Consider the following 14,461-nt stretch of genomic DNA (forward strand, 5'->3'; position numbering starts at 1 on the left):
TCATGGGAATTCAGTCACTTGTGCCAACAATGCCTCTTATCCAGTTGAGAAAGTTGGAAAGATTGTGCTTACTGCTGCAAATGGTAGTTCTTTCACACTTGTTGATGCACTTTATGTACCTGGGATCAAGAAGAATCTTTTGTCTGTATCTGCACTTGCTAGACTTGGACTTGTAGTCAAATTTTGTGGATGACAGATGTACAGTTCATGATCTCAATTTTGGTGATGAAATTGTTGCATCTGGGCTTTTGTGCCATGGGTTGTATAAGCTCACTTTGTATGACAAGCGTGGAGAAAATTTTGCAAATGCTGTTGCAGATTCAAGGGCTATTTCAAATGCAAAACTTTGGCATACACGTTTTTGTCATCTGAATTTTTCCAATTTGCTGCGCTTGCAGAAATCTGGTATGGTTGCTTCTTTGCCACCTCTTGAAGCACCTGTCAAACATGTTTGTGAAGGCTGTATTTTGGGTAAGATGCAGCGTTTGAAGTTTCCAAAGGATGGTTCAATTAGGGCCACATACAGGTTGCAGCTTGTGCATAGTGATGTTTGTGGGCCCATGCAAACTCCGTCCTTGGGCAATTACCTTTACTTCGTGACTTTCATTGATGATTACTCTAGGCATGCATGGGTATTTCCGCTTAAAGCGAAGTCCGAAGTTTTTATGTGCTTCAAACAATTTCTGGCTATGGCTGAAAATGTCTCAAAATGTACTATGGGCACCCTCCGTTTCCGATCGAGGGGGGGAGTATATGTCTCATGTTTAATGCATTTTTGGCTAGTCGTGGAATAAAACACCAATGTACAATGCCTTATACACCTCAGCAAAATGGTGTTGCTGAGAGAAAAAACAGGTCACTTATTGAAATGGCACGATGTATGGTCAAAACTCAAGCTTTGCCGCATTCTTTTTGGCTTGAGGCCATCATGTGTGCCACTTATGTACTTAACAGGTGTCCTACGAAAGCTTTGCAGTCTATTACTCCATATGAAGTATGGCATGATAGAAGTATCTCGCCATGTATCTTATGCATCAGATTGTTATGCTTTGGCTGTGTCTAGCTTACATGATGTTGAGGAGCCTCTGTCTTTTGATGAAGCACAAAATTCAGAAAATTGGATGGCTGTCATGCAATCAGAATATGATGCACTTATAGAAAATGACACATGGACTTTATGTGATTTGCCTCTTGGCAAAAAGGCCATTGGTACGAAGTGGGTTTACAAGTTAAAACGCAAGCCGGACGGTGAGATCGATCGCCATAAGGCTCGACTTGTTGCAAAGGGGTTATGCATAGCAAAAAGGCATAGATTATGAAGAGACTTTTGCTCCCACTTGTCATATGACTACTGTGCGTTTTCTATGTGCATTGGCAGCTCATTTTGGTTGAGATGTACATCAATCAGACATTGTTACTGCTTTTTTTTTTTCCGAGAAAAAGATCCTTCTATTAGTTACTGAAAACTGCCCATAGGGCTACATCCACCTCTGCAAGAGAGGGCTACAATAAGCATGATGGGGAGACTCTCCCAATGAAAAAACAGCATATATACAATGAGGCTAAATCAAGAGGTGGGAGGAGGGAAGACCACACAGGTGGACAATAGTGCCATCTGAGCACCCCCTGGACTATGGTGTAGAGAGGCCCAGGGCGCCAGAGTCGAAGGAAAGCCTCGCGGCGCTCCCGCATGCGGTCGGAGTTGCCCTGTAGTCCCTCAAGCTGTCCTCTGAGAGTATGGATCAGCTCCAGCCAAAAGTCACGAACAATCTCTGCCGGTGGCACAGGGCGAGCCTCAAAGATGCGGAAACAGCGGGCCCGCCAGATGAACCAGAGAGCTAGGCCATTGATGAGCTCCCAACACTCCTCTCTCTCACTGCACCACTCCTGTGGAGTAAGCTCTGTAGCAGGCTGGAGTGTAGGTCGCCCCCCCTGCATCACTATCATCCGGCTGGTGGAAGATAGCTCAAACTGTAGTGCCGGGCCCGTGAGGGTAGACCAAGCCGCTGCCCCCCAAGTGTACTGTCGAGCCGTGGAGAGGGCAGGCATCAGCTGAAGAACTCGTAGCCACACCTGCTGGGCCGAGGGACAGTCCCAAAGACCGTGACGCTGACTCTCCACCAACTGGTCACAGGCTGCACATGCGGCCGGGAGACCACTATGCACAAGCCAGCTCCCTACTGCTGTGGCTCTGTGTGCAACCAGCTACTGGAACAAAGTGATGCGCCGCGGCTGTCTGGAGTCCCACAGCCTCTGCCAAAAAGCTGCCAAGAACTCGACTGTGAGGCCCTCCTCCTGCCAATGACGTGTTGTAGCGGGGCGGGCCTCTCTTTGTGCTGCAAGTATGTGACGTCCAAGCCGAACAGTGTACTGAAAGAAGGGGACTCCTGGGCGGTCTGCAGAAAAGAAAGGGTCCCTCCATAGCCACTCACCAGGATCCCACTATACTCGTGCCAGTGGAAAACACTCCCAAGCCCATAGCCTCTAGTGTCCAGTCTCAAGAGCTGCTGGGTCAGGGTCTATGACGCAAGTCCTCCCACAGATGCCCACAACTCGGATCCTCTGGAAACAACACTTTGCTACCTGCAGGGCCTCTACTGCAACTCGTTGTAAACGTCCTCCACCCTGAAGCTCGAAGAACAGGGCTGGGACAGTCTCTGAGCAGGCCCTGACTGAAATGAGAACCTCCAATCGTGTGAAGGCTCCCATCCACCGGGGTGCTACTGGCTCGAGAGGCGTGAGCCACTCAACTGGAACTGACTCTGAGATGTCCTGACACATGCTCTGCACCCCTCTCATGCCTTGTAGCTGGGCACCCTGCACCTCCTTTGACAAACCTGTGAACTCTAGCCAGTCACCTAGAGAGCGTTCTGGACCTGCTGCCATGGGACCCCAAGAAACATGAGGTCGACTCCCCACCAAGTGGCCTCTCTGAGTGCTAACCATGGGGTTCCAGACGAGGGGCTGCCGTAGGCGCACCTCCGTGCACGTCGGCTGTCTCTGCTCTAGGCCACGCCGTAGGAGCTCCCAAGATCGAAGCAGACTCACAACGAATTGGTCCTCCAGTCTCCTGCTCAAACCAACTCGGCGCAACTCTGTAAAGATCCATCTGGTCGAAGGTTGCCAAGGGCCTCCTGACTGAGGCACCCTGGCACGAAGCCTCTGCAGCAAGAACTCCTTCCAGGGCTCCTCGCCTGGAAGAAGTCCTCTGACGACGAACTTCCCAAGAAGGGCTCTGCTCTGCTGTGCTGGATCAATGATCCCAAGCCCTCCCTGAGAACAAGGAAGTGTGATGACCGACCAAGCCACCTTGGCTCGGGCAATCTGAGTGTCACGACCTGACCAAAGGTAGTTCCTGATCAGCCTCTCTACCTGGCTGATACAAGAACTCGAGAAAATCCAGCAAGAAGTGATGTACCACATAGTCGCCAACAACACCTGGTTGGCAACCACTACTCTACAAGCCAGCGAAAGTCGTGCTAAGCTCCAATGTAACAGCTTTCTCCTGATGGACAGGAGAAGAGGAGCAATCTGCTGCTCGGGGGACAAATCCAAACCAACCTGACAACCCAAGTACTGAACTGCAGTCCCTGGAGGAATCCACCTGAAACCCTCACCTGGCATCCAATCTGGCACAAGAGCACTGCCAACCGAGAAAGCCACTGTCTTTCTCCAGTTGATCAATGCGCCCGATGCACAGCAGAAGGTCGCCAAAGCCTGCTCACATCTGTGTAGATTGGCCTCCTGGCCCTCTAAGTACAAGGTTGAGTCGTCGGCAAACTCAGTGTCCAGAAGCTCATCTCCTCGTCTAGGGAGTGCAAGGCCCCTTAGACCAACCTGCTGTGACACCAAAAATCTGCGCATCGCCTCCGCATAGAACAGAAAGAGAAAGGGGGCAAGAGGACAACCCTGTCTGACCGAACGTGTGAGCATGAAGCGCTCCCCTCTACCTCCTGCCAAAAGCACCTGACTGTGAGCCTGTCTGTACAAAGCTGACACCCCTCTGATCCAAGCATCTGAGAAAGCCCATCCTGCGTAGAGTGCCCTCTAGAAAGTCCCACTCAACTCTGTTGTATGCCTTCTCAAAATCGAGAAGAAGAATCACAAGGTCCTCCCCACGGAGCCGTGCCAGGGCAGAAGCCTCCCAGAAAGTGAAGATGTTGTCAAGGATACTGCGTTCCTTGACAAAACCTGTCTGAGTCCCATGTATAAGGCTCTCCAAAAGTGGATGAATCCTCAAACTCAGAGCCTTGGCAAGAATTTTGTAGGCTGAGTTGAGGATGGTGATGGGGCGCCACTGTCGAATCTCATCCAAAGAGCCACCCTCCTTTGGAATGAGGTAAATCAGGCCCTCACTCATGCTATCCAGCATCACTCCTGTGTGCAGAATGTACTGAAAGGCACTACAAAGATCTGGGCCAAGCAGGTCCCAGTACTCCAAGAAGAAACTGGGAGTCAGCCCATCCTCACCTGGACAGCTACCACGAGGTAGGGCCCTAAGAGCCGTGCGTAGCTCCTCAAGCTGAAGAGGCATCTCCAGCCTCTGGCGCATCTTGTCAGTCACTTGACAAGGCATCTGTGCCCAAACCTGCTCTGTGCATGCATCCTGCCGCTCTGACTGAGGCTCAACCGACAGTAACTCACGGTAAAAGTCAGTAGCAACTGCACGCATATCCTCGGGCTCACAAACAACTGACCCATCGGGTCTCCTCAACTGATTGACCTTGGCATGCGAGTGCCGAGGTCCCACTGTCTCAAAAAAAACACCTGTCACTCTGTCACCCACCTGAGTCCACTGAGATGCCTGTCAGTGATAGGCAAACTCATGACGCCTCTCCTCTGTGCAAGCAAGCTCCTGTCGAGCCTGCCGTAACTGCTCCTCCAACCATGGACTGTCTGGATGCTGCTCCTGCATCCTCTGGAGTGAAGCAATGCCTCGTCTGAGACGCTGCTCCTCCTCTCTCGCTGCAGCCCGTCGAGCCAGAGACTCCTGGAGAAAAAAGTGGCTAAGCTGAGCTAGGCCTAACTCTGTTTGCAGGTAGAGCCTGGCTGTCCATGCCCTCTGTCCAAAGAGCCTCTATCCTCTCTCTGAGTGCTGAGTCCAACAGGACCCGCTCTGGGATACGAAGCATCGTGCTCCCACTCAGCTGCCTGTCTGCCACTGTGAGGGTCACTGGTGCATGATCCGAGAAGGAGGTCCCTGCCAGAATGCCCACTGATCCCCCCAAGTCACTGAAGTGGTCACTAGTGTAGAAGCGATCTATCCGCGATAGATTCCCTCCTCCCACTCTGCGGTCTGACCTAGAGAAGGCAAGACTCTCTGGAGGCCTCACAAAGCCAGAGTGCTGCCAAGTATCCGAGACCCTCAAAGTCGTACACAACCTCTCCCAAGCTGCTAACTCGACTCCATGCACAGTAGCATGGCCGCCTCCAATCCTATCAGAAGGGTCCTCCAACATGTTGAAGTCCCCCCCTACACACCAGTGGTCAGCCTGTGGCAAAGACTCAACAATCTGCGACCAAAACTCTGCACGAGGACTCGCCACATTGGGCGCATAGATGTTCAGGAAGCCCACAAGGCCACCCTGAACCTGCATAGTAATCCATTGAGCCCTGCCTGGCACAATAATCCCTCTGCCCACAATGGCCTCTTGCAATGAGTCCGCAATAGTCATACATACCCCACCCTGGATGCCTCGAGGTCCAAAAGCAGCTGACCAAAAGGTATCATATCGTCCACGCAAAATGTGACCACATCGCCGAATGCGGCTCTCAGACAGATGGTGCTCCTGTAGCATAAGGAGATCAATCTCTCCTCCCACAAGGCAACGCTGAAGCTCCTGTCGCAACCGTCCCCGCTGTCGCTGAAACTGGGGCCCACCTAGTCCCTTCACGTTCCACGAGACGATCCTCATGGGAAGCGAGAGAGAACAGATGCTGCCGCAGCAGCAAGACGGGCTATCTTCGAGGCTGGCTTGGATGGGGAGTAATCCGCATCCGAGCGTCCTCTAGATAGGCGAGACTGTAGTGAGTTCCTAGTCCAATCCCAAGCAGAGCGAGCCGTGCGTAAAGCAACCTCCTCTGTCCAAGAGTCCTCATGAATGTATACATAGCAAGGCAAACACTGCGTATCAGCAAAAAAGTACACCACAATGTGCCTACATCCTGCTGAGTCTGGGGGTGTCAACGCAAACTTGGCCAATGGCCACAATGTCTGTAGTAAATTTGTAACTCCAAGTTCTCCCATGTGGTGAGAGAACTCGAGAACCTGTGTATGCAACCATCCCACCACTGAGTCGAGGGACCACTCTGTCTCGGTCCTACCACAGAGGGGGAAGGAGAAACCAACTGCTGAGTCCAAGGCCTCTGTCCCCCTAGCGGCGAGGAACAAAGCATGGACCCTGAAGCAGGCTGCCTCGTGGTCTGCTGCGGAATCGCCGAGAAAGCGAGTGAACCCGTAGTCGAAGAAATCCCAGCGGCGTCGGAGGTCGATGCTCGTCAGACCCCGAGGGATAGCTGCAAGGGAAGATGTCTGAATCTGCAGAGGGGGCCGCAAGAAGGGCTGACCCTCTCTCGCTAGGCGACTCGTGGCAAAGGCGCTGCCAAGAGATCTCCTAGCCGCCGGCGAGGGACCAGTCTCCCGAGTCGGTTGTGGAACTGGAGCAGGAGGGGGGGGGGGGGGGGGGGGGGGAGGGAGCTGGAGGGGGCGGGGGGGAGGAAAAGCGGGGTGGGGCGAAAGAGGTAGAGGGGCGAGGTGGGGAGTGGACGGGAGCAGAGGGCGGGGGGGGGGGGGATGAGGAGGAGGAGGGGAACTCTGAAGGGGAGGCGACTAGCGAGGGTGAAGCGGAGGTGGAGGCTGGCGCAGGGGGCTCCTCCTACTCAAGAGGACCAAAGCGGTTCCCCGTGGGAACCCGCTGCTGCTGAGTGGGCACTTAAGGGCCACTCTGAGTGTCAGGCTGTCGTTGTGGCCCCTGGCGTCGACGGCCATGGGCCTGCTGCCACCCCTCCTCCGCTGGAGCCCAAGGCTCGGAGGGTGACTCTGAATCTGTATGCTGTGCCGCTGGCTGCGGCTGCGGCCCAGCCTTGGCAAGCTGAGGCTGAGGTTGGGGTGCAGGTCGTGGCCTCCTCCGTGGGCAGGCCTTCGCAAGGTGGACCATCTGTCTGCAAATGAAGCACTGGTTCGGAAGACCCGAGTACTCCACACTCTGTCTAAACCAACCCCCACTCACTCGAGGCGGAAGGATGACCTTCGGGAGCGTGTGGGTATCTCTGACCAAAACTCGAATTGAAGGGATGCCAGCCGCCTTGGCAGCTACTGATGCTGCCGTACGAGGTGTCTCCAGGACAGTCCCGATGGCGGAGCCAATCCTGGAGAGAAGTGGTAGGTACTCCCTCCGTAAACCCGGAAAGCAGACTGAGATGGGGATGTCTGCCTCCTCTACTAGCACATCCGAAGTTGGGTCAAAACCATGACGCCACTGTCGAAAGTGGGCGCGTGATGCTCGGATGGCCAGTGGACTCATAGCTATGACCTTGGCAGCCATCTCGGAGGTCTCGAACTCAATCTGGTAGTACCCCCGTCCGAGAATCTGGACATCCAAGATCTTGCCCACCTCTGCGAGAAGGCGGGCCTGGAGACGGTCACGCAGCTCTCCTTTGCTGGGTCGGGTGCCGAGAATCTTGCAAATGACCGAGGTCGCCTGCAGACGCTCTACCTCTGCGGCTAGGCTCGCTTGCTCTGTCGGCGAAAGAGCAAGTCGAATGGTGGGCTCAGCGGAGTCGGGCGAGGGGGCTTCGGGGGAGTCCCTCTGGGGCGGAGCATGAGCCTCCATTAGTGTCTGCTGCTCTGAAGGAGAAGGGCGGATGTGAAGGCTATCGCTTGAGAGCTCGGCAAGGAGAGAACCAATTGAAAATCCTCTGCCAATCAATTTAAACGAGGCCTTCGGGGGGGGGGGGGGGGCGTGAGGATATGGGGCTGGAGCAGCGAGGACAGCAGGCAGCGAAAAAGCGGGGTGGCAGCGGACGGGGCTGCTCTGGCTGGACTGCGCACAGGCTGGGTACAGGCAGGCAGGCAGCGCGAGGGCGAAGGCGGGGGGGAAGGGGGGCTATGGCGCGGGGGAGCTGGAGCAGGGGGGGGGGGGGGAGGGGAACGCGCAGGAGCAACAACGAGCGTCCATCTTTGTTACTGCTTTCTTGAATGGTGATATATTTGAGGAAGTTTATGTAACGCAGCCTCGCGGTTTGGTCAAGAAAGGATAAGAGAACAAAGTGTGCAGATGTAAGAAGGCTTTGTATGGGTTGAAGCAATCTCCTCGTGCTTGGTATGAGAAAGCTGACACTCATTTGGTCAAACAAGGCTTTCGTAACAGTCCAACAGAAAGCACATTGTATGTAAAGCGTGAGGGTGATATACTTCTCATCGTGGTTCTTTATGTCGATGATTTGCTAATCACTGGACCAAATGAGAGACATATTGCTGAATTTAAGGCTGATTTGAATGCTACTTTCAAGATGAAAGATTTGGGGCTGTTGCATCATTACTTGGGTATACAATTTAATCAGTGTGATGGTGGTATTTCCTTGTGTCAGAAAAGTTACATAGGGACATTGCTATGTAAGTTTGGACTTGAGGATTTCAAACCTATTGCCACTCTTATGGAAACAGGTTTGAAGTTGAGTCTACATGATGCTGGCGATCCTGCTGATGTCACTCTTTACCAAACTGCTGTTGGCTGCCTCATTTATGTATGCAACACGAGGCCAGATATCCAGTTTGCAGTCTCACAGGTCAACAGACTTATGCATAGCCCAGGGTCTAAGCATTGGCAGGCTGTCAAGAGGATTTTCCGCTACCTCAGTGGCACTTTACATCTTGGTTTGTTTTATCCCAAGGGGGGATCATTGCCGCTAGACTTACATGCTTTTTTGGACTCAGATTGGGCAGGTTGTTTTGACACGCGAGTGTCCACAAGTGGTTTTTGTTTCATGCTTGGCAGTTCATGTTTATCATGGTTGAACAAGAAGCAACCTACTGTGGCCACTTCGAGTTGTGAGGCTGAGTACAGGGTAGTCTTCACAGCTACGGTTGAGTGTGTATGGCTCAGACGCCTTAAGGTTGATTTGGGTGTTGGACATGACACTTCCAACACTATCTACACTGACAGTCAGAGTGCATTGGCAGTTGCGAGGAACCCAGTTTTTCATGCTCGCACAAAGCACATTGAAGTGCATTACCACATGTCATGGAGAGGCTCTCAGCAAGAGAGATCAGCTTGGCTTATATGCCAACACAGGAACACCTTGCAGATCTTTTCACAAAGGCATTGTCTCGTGAGAAGCTCGAAGCTTTCCGCAAAGCTTTGGGCTTACTCCCCTTTGTGGACTGATCATGTCCTCAGGGCATGGCACTTCCCTCTACTCATGTGCTAGCTCTCGTTCACCGCATCACTCTGTGGGGATTTGTTACTATATACATGTGGTAGTGATGTGTCTGACACTGGCAACGTTGAAACATGGAGTAACCTTTGGTGAATTCGGTTTAGTATGTGTTTGGGGAGCGGACAATCATAGGTGTCCGCAGCTTTTGGAGGCAGCTTGATGTTGCGAGAGTGGGAGCTAGTGTGATCAAAGTTAGCAAAGTTACCAGTATGAGCCATAGGAATATACGCTTTGATCTCTATACCCACTCTCTTAGCGCAGCTGAAGCGCTCGTAGGTAGGCTAGATGCAGAGCAGCGCTTCAGCAGATAGCGGTGCAGGATGTCGAGACCTTACCGAGACCGGGCCCGTAGACCAAGTTTCTCCTCCGCCGCCGGGGAGTAGTCTGTCAACCACGTTAAGGTAACCACCTTGAACGTTAACGGGCTCAGAAACAAAAGGAGCGAACTTGGATCGTTGATGGGAACCGGTAAATAAACATTGTCGAGGTGCAAGAGACCCGAATGGTCCAAGGATGTTGGCCTCTTAGACTCCCCGGTCACACAGTCTTCAATGCCCTAGGCACTGTAAAACCAGGAGAACGTGGAATGGCGTCTCTGGTCGCGGTTGAGCTCAGGCCCTTTGAGCTCAACTTCTCTTCCCCGAATCAAATTTTCATACAATTTTTTCTCAAAGGTTCAGGGGCTTGGATTCATGGCAATGTGTACATTCCGCAGCGCCAGTTGGGCGAAGCTAGGACAATCGCTTTGAAGACCCTCGCCCGAACGTTGGGAGTCATCTCGAACAAAAAATTGTTGTAGGTGACTTCAACATGAAGATGGGGGCGCTGAAGAAGTGGCTACTGAGATGCGGAAGAGGATTCGAGAGCTTAAAGGTTCGAGGCTCAAACCTCACGTACCATTCCAGATGGGGGAAGGGAAAGTTGGATATTGATCACTTCATCGTGAACCAATCCGCCGCGAGACAACTTCTCAACAATACAGTACAGAGGGGGATAGATTTGTCAGACCACTAGCCACTAGTGTGCCACTTACACTCTGTGGATTCGGGAGTAGCAGCCAAAGCTACTTTGCCGTCCGTACCCAAATTGGATGCATGTAAGATGTGAATTGCAGGCTATTTCCCGATGACAATCGGTGGAATACTCTGCTGCACCTCGAGCATGAGGACGGACGTGCACCCCAACAGTGTTATGACAAGTTTGTCTCCGTTGCTACATCAATTGCCAAAGAGGTAGGAGCTCTTTCCACGAAGCCCCCGCCGAGGCCAAGGTCAGGTTGTCGACTCGAACCTCGGGCTCGGAGACTCATTAATGCGCGCCGGAAAGCCTGGAATAGGGTGAGAACCAAAACTGCGAACACTAGGGCTGACCGGCAAGCGATTAGGGAGTACAAGGCAATAGCACGTTGTGCGAAGGCCGCTGTCCGTGACAGTAACCGAAGATCCTTCGAGCGCTTCGTGGAAAAAGGGAATGAACTCCTAAGGGAGGGTCAAATGAAGAAATTCTTTACCCACCTCAAGAAAATTGTTGGGAAGGGGCAAGGAACTATTGCCAATCAACCTTTGAACGCAAATGGGGAGCTAGTAATGGAACCAGAGAGGCAATTACAAGTATGGGAGGGCCACTACTCCAGGATCTTCACCGATACGGACGGTACCAACAAGGATCCTCTTGCTTGGGATGACAAACATGTGCGCATTTGGCCTGGTATGCCTGAAGTATGTGACCCGTTGAACTGGTACGAAGTGCGGGAGGCCTGTCGGTGGTTGAAGAGACACAAGGAAGCTGGAGGTGATGGGTTACCACCCGAATTCTTTAAGCTGCTTGTGAAAGATAAGGGGCTTAGGTCGGATCCGTGTAAGCCACGATCGGAGATGGGCAAGGCTTACTTGCACATGATTGAGGGCATTTACGATACCGGAGACATCCCAGCCGGCGCTAGCGATGCAATGATTGTGTCAATTCCCAAGAAGGGCGATTTGACCAACACTGATAACTATCACGGGATCGCGTTAATCTCCGTTGCGATAAAAGTCCTCACTACGGTCGTGATTAGGCGGATCACTAAGTTACTTGAAAAGAGGAATTTCTTCAATTCCGGCCAAGCAGGCTTCCGTACTAATGAGGAATGCATAGGGCAGGTCGCTTGTCTGAAAGAGATCGTGAAACTCCGTCACAAGGATGGGAAACCAACTTATGCGGCCTACATTGATTTCAAGAAGGCGTACGACACAGTACCGCATGAGGCGTTGTTCCTAAAGCTTGTTGCGGCTGGCCTGTAAGGTCGAGCACTTAGATTCTTCCAAGCGCTCTACAGGTCCACCTCTGTTAAAGTCCGACATATGGAACAACTGTCGGATTCGATTCTGGTGCAGCGGGGAGTCCGCCAAGGATGCCTGGGATCGCCTTGTCTATTCAATATATACATCAATGATATTTTAGACGCAGATGGGGAAACATGGGGCCTGGAAGTACCTAACCTCCTCAAGAGAATAAAAGGACTCCTTTTTGCCGACGACCTGGTTCTACTTGCTGACTCTCCTGAAAGCCTACAAACGAGCCTTGACAAGGTAAGTGAATGGGCAAAGACCTGGGGCATGACTTTTGGAATTGACAAATGCATGGTCACGGTGTTCCACGGCGACCTGCAAGATCTCTCTATGAGGATCTTTATTTTGGGTGGTGAGATGGTTGAGGTGGGTGAAACGTACAAGTACCTTGGCATCGACGTAGACTCGACCTTTTCCATTGAACTCATCCTTAAAGAGCGAGCGGACAAGGGGAGGAAAAGTCTCTTCGCATGTCAGCACCTACTGGCGAACCGAGCCATCCCTATTTGGTCTCGACTAATTGTTTTTAAGGCGTGCGTGTATCCAGTGATTTGTTATGGCGCGGAAATTATGGGGGCCCACGATCAGCGTGTCCTTCACTCTCTGCAGCGCCTCGTCGCCACCGGGATGCGAATGTTACTCGAAAAGGGAGCAAGGTCAACCTCTGTAGGGACGGCAACTCTCCATCACGAGTTCAACATACCACCCGTATCTGCCTTCTGTGGGGGACAACGAGCAAGGGCTTTCAACAAGTATCGCTCGGTTTCATCTACTTGGATAGGCTCCTTGGTAAACAAGAAGCCTAAGAACCAACCGTTCAAGAAGTGGACTTTGACGACAAGAACCGAGAATTGGATGAATAAGTATATCCCAGCGGCTGACTTTAGCTCAGTCCACTACCACGCATGGGACAAGTGGGACGAGAGGCATTCGTGCTTGGCGTTGGAGCCCTATAAGGAGGCCGGCTATGAACAAACACGTGGATACCTGCTGCAGCTCAATAGGAGCACTATAGTGAATAGAAAGGAGTAGAGAATGCTGGCTCTCGCGAGAGTAGGGGGGCTTAAACTGGCTGATAGTTACACGCGTGGACACAACATTTGCACGCTGTGCTCCCAGTTAGAGGGTCGTTCGCTTTCGCATTTGCTGATGAGTTGTCCGGCGGTAGTAGATGAATCTAGGGGGAGATGGCTAAACCGATTCAACTCCACCTTCAACGCACTCGACCCTTCGTTGGACCCTGAAGAAAGGACCGTTATCCTCCTTGGTGGGGAGGCTCGCGGGAAGCGGCTGCCCTTCTGGGTACGCCGTGATCCGCACTCGAGGGACGGAACCGCAGGGCACGTGCCTGTGGCGAAGTTCCTCGGTGAAGTTGTACCCCGGTATTTGGGTGCTCTGCATAGGCGGATGGGCTCGCTCCCCTTTCAATGCTGTTATTTTGAATCGGATCCCTTACGGGGGAAATGACATAATTCTCCCCAAGCGAAACTAGATGAGCTACAAGAGCACCCAAGTGCCATTCCTCCCGGGGGGGGGGGGTCAACTTCACCTAAAAGGGGTTGGGAGATGCAAAAGGGAGTCATCACCAGCCTCAGCCGACGCCACCTGTGAGCCGACGCCCTTCCAAGCGGGTATGGCATTTCCTAGGGGAAAACCATTGGGTTTCAAAGGCAGTTTAGTGAGGTGAGCGATAAGTTACCTAGAGGAGGCAACTCCAAAGGGAAGACCGAAGCAAGTCCCGCAGTACTTGGGCCTCTGAACGGAGGTACTTGGTCGCTGTCACACCCAAATCCAAGTGGCGAGTGGGTCTCTCAAGGGATTAGTCATGGCCCTAAGAGTGTAGATAATTCTTAACTCTCGTAGTCTAGAGGAAACTAGTGACAAAAGCGTTTGCCTTCGGTTTCTGGGTGCATAGTCTTGGTCGTTCTTCTTGTATACTTGTTTGGTGTATGAGGGGAGCGGCCGGGCGTGCCCTACCCGACTCCGAAAACAAATCAAAAAATCACACTAGGACCGTCGGGGCATTTTTTCCCTCTTTAGGAGGTTTTTCCCCCCGTGCATTGTATATATGCCCATCACTTTAGGGCTATCTATCTTTCCATTGCACACTAAATAATACACTCTTAGTTGTGTGCCTTGAGCTTCCTTCGTCTTCTCCAAGCTGGGTGCGTTTCTCTGCAACCCTAATTCCAACACTTTGAGGCTCCATCTCTCCACTGTTTGTTCTTTGTCTACATGCCTTCGGGCTTTTAGCCAGTCAAATTTGTCCAGTTATGAATCATGATGGTCATTGACTGATTGGAGTACCTTGTGCAGATTGAGCAACAAGCTAGTCTCTAAATTCTAATTTCTAAAGTTTCTATGGTTTTGCGTTTGTGTATAAAGTTTTAAACATGGTGTAGTAGTATGTAGGCTTTTAAGCATCCTACGTAGTAGGCTATCTGACGTGTGCAATATCCGGGTAGTCTGATTTGTACTTATTCCTTACTTCCGTACCCGTGTGTGTCTGACGTATAAAAAACTATGACTTCTGCCATTGTGTTGACTGTAGCGTTTGGCAGCCATGCTCTGTGAGTCCTTTGATCCCTTTGGCTACAATCTCTTCTATATTCATCCTCTCTGTCAAGGTCTCTTCGTCTTTCATACGATCTTGCATGGCGACCGTATCTCTTTGTGAGTCCTTCGATCACTAT

General features: G+C 52.0%; 1 protein-coding gene and 1 pseudogene across 1 annotated transcript in view; both read left to right on the top strand.

Annotated features, from left to right (window-relative positions):
• The window catches only part of LOC147419884 (5'-AMP-activated protein kinase beta-2 subunit protein), a 49,848-nt gene that overhangs the window by 30,388 nt on the left and 4,999 nt on the right, over positions 1-14,461 (top strand). The window lies entirely within an intron of this gene.
• On the top strand, positions 10,025-12,800 carry LOC147419885 (uncharacterized; annotated as a pseudogene).

The sequence above is a fragment of the Adiantum capillus-veneris genome, chromosome 29 (assembly GCF_014529385.1).
Source record: "Adiantum capillus-veneris isolate H3 chromosome 29, ASM1452938v2, whole genome shotgun sequence".
NCBI lineage: Eukaryota > Viridiplantae > Streptophyta > Polypodiopsida > Polypodiales > Pteridaceae > Adiantum > Adiantum capillus-veneris.